We start from the raw sequence: 9,837 nt of genomic DNA, 5'->3' as shown, positions 1-9,837 counted from the left end.
AGTGAGGCCACCATGATTTCCTGCTTGCTGGCCATCTCCGAGTGGGCATCCGGCCAGGAGGGAGGCTCAGCACCTGCCACTCTGGCGTCCGGTGGGCTGCTAGCTATGCCCTTTCTGGGACTGACTTGGTTGGTGTGGCAGGAGTTGGCGAGAATGAGTGGAACAGAGTGGGGGCAAGGGAAGGAAGTGTCCTCATACCTGATGGAGAAAGGACAGAGGTGGGGGGCTCAGACACTGGGACAGGTTGGCCAGAGAGCGACCCCAAGGAGAAAGGCCCAAGACCGCATGGCCCTGGCTCTTCCCTTTGCTCCTGGTCCCTAGTCTACAAGCCCAGCTTTCTTCCCTGCCTCCACCACCGCCAAGCTGCAGCACCACTGATTGCTGATAAGTTTTTCTCTTGCTGTTCTGACCCTGTATCCCAGAGTCCAGGCCTGGCACCATGCCCCCGGCGCATGGGCGGCGGTTCTCATCTCCCTTCCTTGCCCCTACCTCTCATTGACATGTTGGCTAACTTCAAAAGCAGCCCGTGGTGTCCAGCTGCAACCTTGACACCCTCTGCTGGGTGTCAGTGTTCTCTGCAGAACAGAGATGGCTTCAAAGCCTATCCAGGCTGCTCTCTGGGGGATCAAGACACAAAGCGGGCTTCCGCTTTCTAATCGTGACTGAACTCAAACAAAATGTGAACTGCAGCTAAGCTGACATCACCCTTCCCGGCCAAGAGGAGTGACATTTGCTTCGTTTCCATTTCCAGTTAGAACCTTGTGCTGGTCCCTCTCCCTACAGGTAAGATTAGAATACCTAATTAGAGAACGCAGCCACTCTTAATGAAGGCACTGTCGGGCCCTGGTGGGGTAGTGGTTCTGCCTTGGACTGTGAACTTCAAGGTCTGCAGTCCAAAAACACCAGCCAATCTTCAGGAGAATAATGGCCTCCTACACCCTTAAAGAGTTACAGTCTCAGAAACTGACAGGGGCCGTTCTACTATGGATCGGCTTCGACGTGAGTTTGCTTTGGGGTTTTCATAGTAACACACGATCCAGGGCAAGCCTACTTCCATGAGCATCCTCCCACCTCCACCCTAAATCAAGTGGAAATCCTATACTAAAAAGCCCTTCTACCGGGGCAACTGCTACTAAACCTTGGAAGGTTTAGGGGGTGTACAACAGACCTGCAGAGGCAGGGGGAGGACTGAGTGATTCAGGCAGGGATATAGGTGCTGACCAGTGCCTACACGCTTCCTGAGGAATCCTAGCTTTGTCCCAGAGAGGATACCACCCTTGTGGGTGGATTATGCGTCAGCCCCTTCATAATCACCCTTGCACAAGTGGGTCAAGGAGATGACCAGGGAAACCCGTGGTTGTGAGGAAGGAGGAAGGAGGGACTAAGGGACAAAGAATTGGTCCTGTGGACCAATCGCCTCCTATACCAGATTACCGAGCAGCAGAGAGCTTGGGTCCTGAAAGGCCAGCCCTAGGGGCGCTGACCATCTGCTGATCTCCCTGGCTTCCATAATCCCTCCCAAGGAGGCAGCAAAGCAGAAGCACCCCCCACCAGTCAGCTCTCTCCTGGCCAAAGTAACATTGGACAGACATACAGCCTACCGAGCACAGAATGGTTTTATTCACTTTACCCCCTGCCTGCCTTTAGGATCATCCTCCAGAGATGAGGAGACAAAGGCTGATCCCACAACAGGGTACCATGATGGGGGAGTCCGGGGCTCATTTCGCAGGTGTGGCAAGTTGCCTGTCTAATTTCTGTCCACTGGAGACCTGCAGACATTCCCAGGAACTATCACTGCCCCACAAGGAAACTGATGGGTATTAGAAAATTCTCTATCACTGTAGAGTCTTCCAGGTGACTGTCATAGTTAGACGCTTCCATGATTTTTCAGCTCTGTACTGACTGTATCTTTGTTCTTGGTAATGAGCTCACTGAAAGAATCCAGAAACGCAGCAAGAGTTTTGTTATTCTTGTCAAATGGCTTCCCCCACCCCTCTGATGCTTACATGGGTGTTATTTGATTCTACAATCTCTCAATTGGCAAAGTGGTAAGATTATAGTGTTAAGGAGAAAGCATATTTTTAATGTAAATCTTATGAGTAATTTCTTAATTTCCAGACAATGTAACAGGAATATTATCTGTCAGTATGCTTTAAAGCAGAAATCATGTTCCATTTTTCCCTAATTTTGAATTTTCTTAGACTCCCCATTATAACTGATTATACATTTCCTCAAAATTTGATCAAATTGAAGTTCAATGTCATTGAAACTCCCAGGACTGTGTACCATAGAGCCCGTTTGCCCCTAGATTTAATGAGTACATGTGTATCGTGGTCTTTCTCCTCGGTTGGCATTTTCCCAGTGCCCCCTATGCCTGCAAAACCTAGACAAGGCATAAGGAAGGGTTAAGAAGAAGCAATGCCCTTTGAAACGAGGTCTAGGTGAAGGGCATGGAATATACTGTGACCTGCCCGAAGATGAACCAGGCTGCCTGGGAGGAAGCACAGCACAGTAGAACGCTCCTTGTAGATGGCAAGGCTTTGTCTCACGGACTTTGGGCTGGTTCTCAGGAGAGGCCAGTCCCTGGAGAAGGACATCATGCTTGTTGGAGGGGCAGCGAAAAAGGAGATTTCTGGACACAATGACTACAGCAGGGACTGCAGCGTCCCTTGTGAGGATGGCCCCGGACCAGGGCAGCTTTTCGTTCTATCCTACACAGGCTCATGGTGCGTCCGAATCGACTTGTCCCAAGACCAACGGGCAGCATTTGGTGATGGCTATTAAATAAGACCCCCAAACGACTCCACGGTTTTGTCAGGCCTCACCCTAGAGAGAGGCTTGGAACACAAAAGTTTCCTTCTGCGTGCCACAGCCATGAGGTTTCCATGACTTTGGGTTTAAGAAACACGTTGTATGGCCAATCATCTCTTCAATAGTGGTCAGGTATGGCTTTTGCCAGGGACTCCAAACACACCAGCCCCTGTGGGTTCCCTTTCACCTTCCCTTCACGACTCTAGCCTTACCCCAAAATGACCAGTGCAGGAAGGTCTCCTCCGGAGAGAAGCCCCATTCCCCAAATGTTTGTCCTAGGAAAATCTATTCTGGCCCATGTCCCGTCCACCTCCGTGTCCCCCGCCCTTGTCTCACAAGCCAACGCCTCAGGGAGTGAGACTGCTGAGGAAAGAGAGTCCTTGGGGTGGGCGAGAGGGATTTTTAACTCACATACAAGCCCAGAGCCAAGAGCTGTTCCACCCATCTCTGGCTTAACACTGGAATACTCACTAGGAGACAGCCCTCACTCTGAAAGGTGTTGGTCCCCAGGTGGGAGCTAACTAAACTCACAAAGTCAGCACTCTTCTCTTCCCAGGTCACTGCCCCACCCCAATCACAAGTCAGGTCTGCCCATTAGAAAGGACCTCTGAGGTCAAACTGGCCCACCACTCATCCACACCCAGGTGCTACTGCTTTTATCCTCAGCCACTAACTGGCCGTGTCCAGTGACAGTTGGAGGTGATGATGGTGGCAGTTTAGAATTCTGACATCCGGTCAGGGCAAGGCAAAGTCCCAGAAGTTACTGGGTTCATGTTGAGGCCCAGGTTGCCACTGCTGGACCTTGGGGACACCTCCCTTTGTGGGTGATTTAAACTACAATGGCTTAGCTTGGGCCATGGTATTTTCAACCACCTCTTATGCATGTGAAAGTTAGACAATGAACAAAGAAGACCCCGGGAGAACCGATGCATTTGATTTATGGCGTTGGCCAAGAAGAAGGTTGGAGGTACCAATGACTACCAAAAGAACAAACAAGTCTGTCTCGGAAGAAGTCCAGCCAGAATGCTTCTTAGAAGAGAAGATGGTGGTGCAGTAGAGCACTGTTGAAACATACAACTTTCCTCTAGTTCTTTAATGCTTCCTCCCCCCACTATCATGACCCCAATTCTACCTTACAGATCCAGCCAGACCAGAGCATGTACACGGGTACAGATAAGCACTGGAAACACAGAGGATCCAGGACAGATAAACCCCTCAGGACCAATATTGAGAGTAGCAATACCAGGAGGGGAAGTGGGAGATGGGGGTAGAAAGGGGAAACCAATCACAATGATCTACGTATAACTCCCTCCCAGGGGGACGGACAACAGAAAAGTGGGTGAAGGGAGACATCGGTCAGTGTAAGACATGAATAAATAATATTTATAAGTAATCAAGTGTTCATGGGGGAGGGAGGGAGGGAGGGAAATGAGAAGCTGATACCAAGGGCTCAAGTCGAAAGAAAATGTTTTAAAAAGGATGATGGCAACAAATGTGCAAATGTGCTTGACACAATGGATGGATGGATGATGGATTGTGATAAGAGTTGTACGAGCCCCCAATAAAATGATTTAAAAAGAAGAAGAGAAGATGGCAAGATCTCATGTACTTTGGACACATTATCAGGAGAGACTAGTCCCCGTAAAGGGACATCACATTGGGTAAAGTGGAGGGCCAGCCAAAGAAACAAACAAAAAACCAGGAGACCCCTTAGTGAGATGGATTGACACAGAACCCACAGCTATAAGCTCAAACCGAATAACTGCACGTTGGTGCAGGACCCGGGAGTGTTTCACTTCCATTATGCAGAGGCATTGACTCAAGAGCATCTGACCCCCAGCCCCTCTGTGGGAGTCATTGACCTCTCCCTCGTGCAGGGCTGACAAGGGCCTTGATGTTTGGCAGACAGCACTTTCCTCTGCCCTCACTTGAGTGTAAAGGGTTGTGTCAAACCCCCATCCTGATTTGATTAGCCTTGAACCAGGCGTTAACCCATAAAATAAAATCTCAGCTGCTCCTTCACTTAGGTCACGCAAAAGACCTGCTGGCAAGATGAACCTGGCAGAGTATTTTCATTACTAGAGTGCCAAGAATTCGTTTTTTCTCACACGGATTTCATGTGTTCTTTTTTTCTTTTTGTTTAATAAATCATTTTATTGGGGGCTCTTTTAGCTCTTATAACAACAATCCATACGCCAATGGTATCCAGCACATGTGTACATATGTTGCCATCATCATTTCCAAAACATTTTCTTTCTACTTGAGCCCTTGGTATCAGCTCCTCTTTTTTCCCCTCCCTCCTGCAGCCTCCCACCCTCTGAACCCTTGATAATTTAACAATTTTTTTCCATATTTTGTACTGTCTGCTGTCTCCCTTCACCCACATTTCTGTTGTTCATCCCCCTTGGGGGGTTTGTTGTATATCGGTCATTGCAATCTGCTCGGTTCCCCCTTTCTCCCGTTTCTTCCCCCACCTTTCCCCTACCCTTATGGTATTGCTACTCTCATTATTGGTCCTGAGAGGTTTATCTATCCTGGATTCTGTGTGTTGAAAGCTCTTATCTGTACCAGTGTACATGCTCTGGTCCAGCTGGATTTGTAAGGTAGACTTGGGGTCATGATAGTGGGTGGAGAGAAGCATTAAAGAACTAGAGGAATGCTGTGTGTTTTGTCGGTGCTATACTGCACCCTGGCTGGTTCGTCCCTTCCATGTATCCCTTCTGTGAGGGGATGTCCAATCGCCTACAGATGATCTTTGGGTCTCCATTCCAACTCATGTGTTCTTAACTTATCATCCTTACAAAAGGTTTTCTCAAAAATTCTAAAGACTAAAAATCACAACAGCAAATTCACTACCATGAGTTGAACCCCATGAAATGAAATTCATGCCAACAGGGACCCTAGAAAGCCTTAAACATGGTTTTCTATCAAAAGTCAAGAAATGCCGTAAAAAAAAAGAAATTACCTTAGTTATAGGGATTAACCCGCCTTAAAGTTAACCTGAAAACCACTTTACATGATTAGTCTTTCACTAAAATCCTAAGCAACATGGTTGGTCAAAAGTAAAGAATTTACCTAAAGTATGGAATTTCATTGTACTTTCTTGTACTACCTTTGAGCTCATAAAACTTAGAAGAGCAAGGAGTTATTGCTGAAAGAATACTTTTCAGAGCTATTTATTTCTCTGTCTCTGGTCAGGAATAATACCATAGAGAGGAAATCTTTACATAGTTTTCGGTCGTTGTTGTTCATCTGTTTCTTTGTCCTTTTTATAGAAATATTTCTGATAGAATGCATCTTGTGAAGTCAGACATTAAACGGACCAGGGATATTTTGTTAACATGGGTAGGTTATTGCCAGGTAATTTGTAAAAAGAAAAAAATTAGTTTCTTCTCTGGCATTTGCATTCATAAAATGTCTAATGAACATAACTGACAAGACACCCTGGGAGACATAGCAGCTGGACTGGACCCAAGACACATGGACCCACCCAGATGCAGAGCCCCCTGCCGGTGCTGAAATGTTTCCAATGACACAGGATCCAAGGACCTTCTACCCACTGGCCCTTGATCTGCTACTTTCTGCATCATTGCATGTGTTTCATGAGTCTGAAGAGGACTTTATAGATTGCTATCGGACATATGGGCTAGTATTGGACTTATGGACTTGATCTGGACTGGGCTGGTATGTTTTCTCATTGTTCAATTGCTCTTGTATATAAATCTCTTACACACACACACACACACACAAAATAACAACAAGATTGAAAAGTATTTAAAGTGGGTTGACCTCCTGCTTTCTACAACAAAAAAAGTCATTGCCTCCGGTTGATGCTGACTATAGCCACCTCATGGGGCGCAGGACTGCCCCTGTGAGTGTCTGTAAAGGCTGTCACTCTTTACAGGAAGAGGGAGAGAAACACGGCTGATATGGTCAACTTGGCCACCAGGTGGAGCCAATGTCATGTGGCTTCAGATCCAAGGACTGATCCAAAGGGGAAAGGGAAATTGGTAGCAGAGGGAGGAATGCTCACCCCACAGAGGGCCACAGGGACCTACGGACCTCTCCCAAGGAACTCACCGAAGGCGACTCCATTGCAAAAGAGGATGACAGTGTTTTCCAAGGACTCATGGAGAGAAGGTTGGGGAAGGGGGGAAAGGTTTTCTCAATAATTATAGACTAAAAAAAACAACAAACTCACTACCATCCAGTAGATGCCGACTCACAGTGACCCTATAGGACGGAACAGATAGAAGTGCTGCTGTGAGTTTCCAAGACTGTAACTTTCTACAGGAGTCAAAAGCCCGGTCTTGCTCCCAAGGACCACCTGGTGATTTCAAACTGCTGACCTTGAGGATAACCACTACACCACTAGAGCCTCCTATAAGACTAAACATAGATCAGAACAAAAAATCTTACCATAGTGAATGATGGGGGGAGTGCGGAGTGGAGATCCAAAGCCATTAGTAGGCCACTGGAGATTCCCTTGCAGAGGGGTCTCGGGGAGGAGATGAGCCAGTCAGGGTGCCATGTAACAATGATGAGAAATACAAGTTCCCTCTGGTTCCTAAATGTTTCCTCCCCGCTCCCACTACCATGACTCGAATTCGATCTTGCAAGTCTGGCTAGACCAGAGGAGGTACACTGGTACAGATAGGAACTGAAAATACAGGGAATCCAGGGCAGATGAGCCCTATAGGACTAGTGGTGTGAGTGGCAAAACAGGGAGGGTAAAGGGAGAATGGGTAGGAAAGAGGGAACCAATTACATGGAACTGTGTGTGACCTCCTTCCTGGGGGGCGGACAACAGAAAAATGGGTGAAGGGAGACGTCGGACAGGGCAAGATATGACAAAATAATTTATAAATTATCAAGGGCTCATGAGGGAGCGGGGAGCAGGAAGGGAGGGGGGAAAATGAGGACCTAATGCCGGGGGCTTAAGTGGAGAGCAAATGTTTTGGGAATAACGCGGGCAATGAATGTACAGATGTGCTTTACACAATTAATGTAGGTATGGATTGTGATAAGAGTTGTATGAGCCCCTAATAAAACAATGTTTAAAAATAAATAAATACATTTTTTAAAAAAGACTAAACACAGTCATGTGCAAATGTGTCCTGACAGTTGACAGAGGACAGCGTGGTACATTAAGGGTACTGTGAAACTTGAAGCAGAAACATACAAGAATGGTTCTGTTGTTGTTTTTCAAGGGCCAGCGACGCTCTTTGGCTCTGGGATGGAGCTGGTCCTGCCACTCGGGCACCGTTGGGGGCGCTGTGGACCTTGCCCACTGGCTTTCTCGACCTTGCCCACTGGCTTTCTCGCTCCCGTTGCTGCGGCCTCAGCCAGCAGCTCCCCCAGCTGCCTGGAGGGCTCCTTTCAGGTTTTCTGTTATTTTCTTTCTTTGCATTGTATTTGTTGTGATCTTGAGACTATACCAGCAAAACATCCACCAAACCAGCAGTTTCTACACATAGAATGTAGGGTCACTGATTACCGTCCTGCTCTAAATTATGCCTCCCTCAGTAGCACAAACTCACTGCCCCATAGCACTGCTCCCTGATCTTTGGAGCTTCTGTGGCCCAATTGGATCCCATATAGCTATGTTCTTAAAGGAGCATAATGCTCAAGGTAGACCTTTACTCCTTAAACTTTACTCTGTTCCGCTTAAAGACTTCAGTGGGGGGTATTTAGGGTTTCAAGTTGAAAAGATGATCTGCAAGCAATAATTTCAGGGGTTCATCTCCCCACCATGATTTCAGAAAGTCTAGAGGCCATGAGAATGTGGAGTTTTGTTCTGCATTTCCTCTTGGATCAAAATCGTCTATGGAATTTTTGATGGAAATGTTCAGTCTTGGCAGCCAGGCACCAGCCAGGTCTTCTGGTCTCATGGCAAAGAAGGCAGCTTTCATGGGAGCAATCAGCCACACATTCCAGATGCCCCTCCTGTTCTTGATTCTCCTCCTTCCTCTGCTGCTCCAGGGGAATATAGAGACCATTGTTGGGCCTTGGATGTCCAACTGCAAGGTTGTAAGAGCCCGGGCACTATACAACAAACTAGGAGCTTAGAACAGAAACAGAAGACATTCTTAGTCCAATCAACCGGGACGCCTCCATGAGGTTTTGCTTGCACGTACAGTCTCAGCAGCCTCCCCCCGCCCCCTTTGTCGGAAAGAGATCACACAGTGTTTGCCAAATCAAACTTTTTCGTGTACACCTTATTAACAGCAATCTCAACAATCGACTGTGCAACCTCTCCTTACTGTGGGTTCCCATTACTGTTAACCCACCTCCTCCCATCCTCCCATGTGGTTTGCACAACATCCAAATTGTATTAACATCCTATTTCACAGAAAATAATGTGGGCATGAAGTAATGCATTCCTGGCTCTCTATAGATAGAGCCAAAGATATAGCTGTAAGTCTGTATGAATAGCTTAAGAAGTAAATAGATCCAATAGTTAATATGGCCCTCACCAGCGAGTCCTGTTTAATCAACTCCTAAGGTAAGGAGAAAGACAAGGCTTTCTACTCCCATAAAGAGTTACAGTCTCGGAAATTCACAGGGCTGTTCTACTCTGTCCTATAGGGTTGCTGGGAGTTGGAATCCACTCGATGGCAGAGTTTGGGGGTTTTGTTTGTTTTTAAGATAGGGCTGTGGGGGGAAAGAGGGACCAGACTTCAACCCAGTACACCAAGATGTGAATGCTACATGCTAGCATGGAGTAGGGAACCGGTGGAGAGGTCTGAGGGGCCGGCCCCAATCCAAACTACTATGTGGACACCTGCCCTTCTCCCCAGAAGAATTTATCTCAGAGGATGGCACTGAATCTGCAGCTCGCGGAAAGGGACATGTCTGATCGGAGCACACAGGAACAGATGAAGGGGGAGGAGGAGAGAGTGGAGCACCTCCTGGCCCACCAGGCCTTGAGGACGATGTTCCTGCTCAGAGCAGCCAGTCCACAGAGAGGACCATATGGCCGGCCCCATTATGAGACACGACATCCCTCACTGACCCATAACCCTA

This window comes from Echinops telfairi, unplaced genomic scaffold (genome assembly GCF_000313985.2).
Source record: "Echinops telfairi isolate 266 unplaced genomic scaffold, ASM31398v2 ScPeMD7_2291;HRSCAF=2852, whole genome shotgun sequence".
NCBI classification, from domain to species: Eukaryota; Metazoa; Chordata; class Mammalia; order Afrosoricida; family Tenrecidae; genus Echinops; species Echinops telfairi.
The sequence above is the reverse complement of the archived record's forward strand: the minus strand, read 5'-3'. Positions refer to the sequence as shown.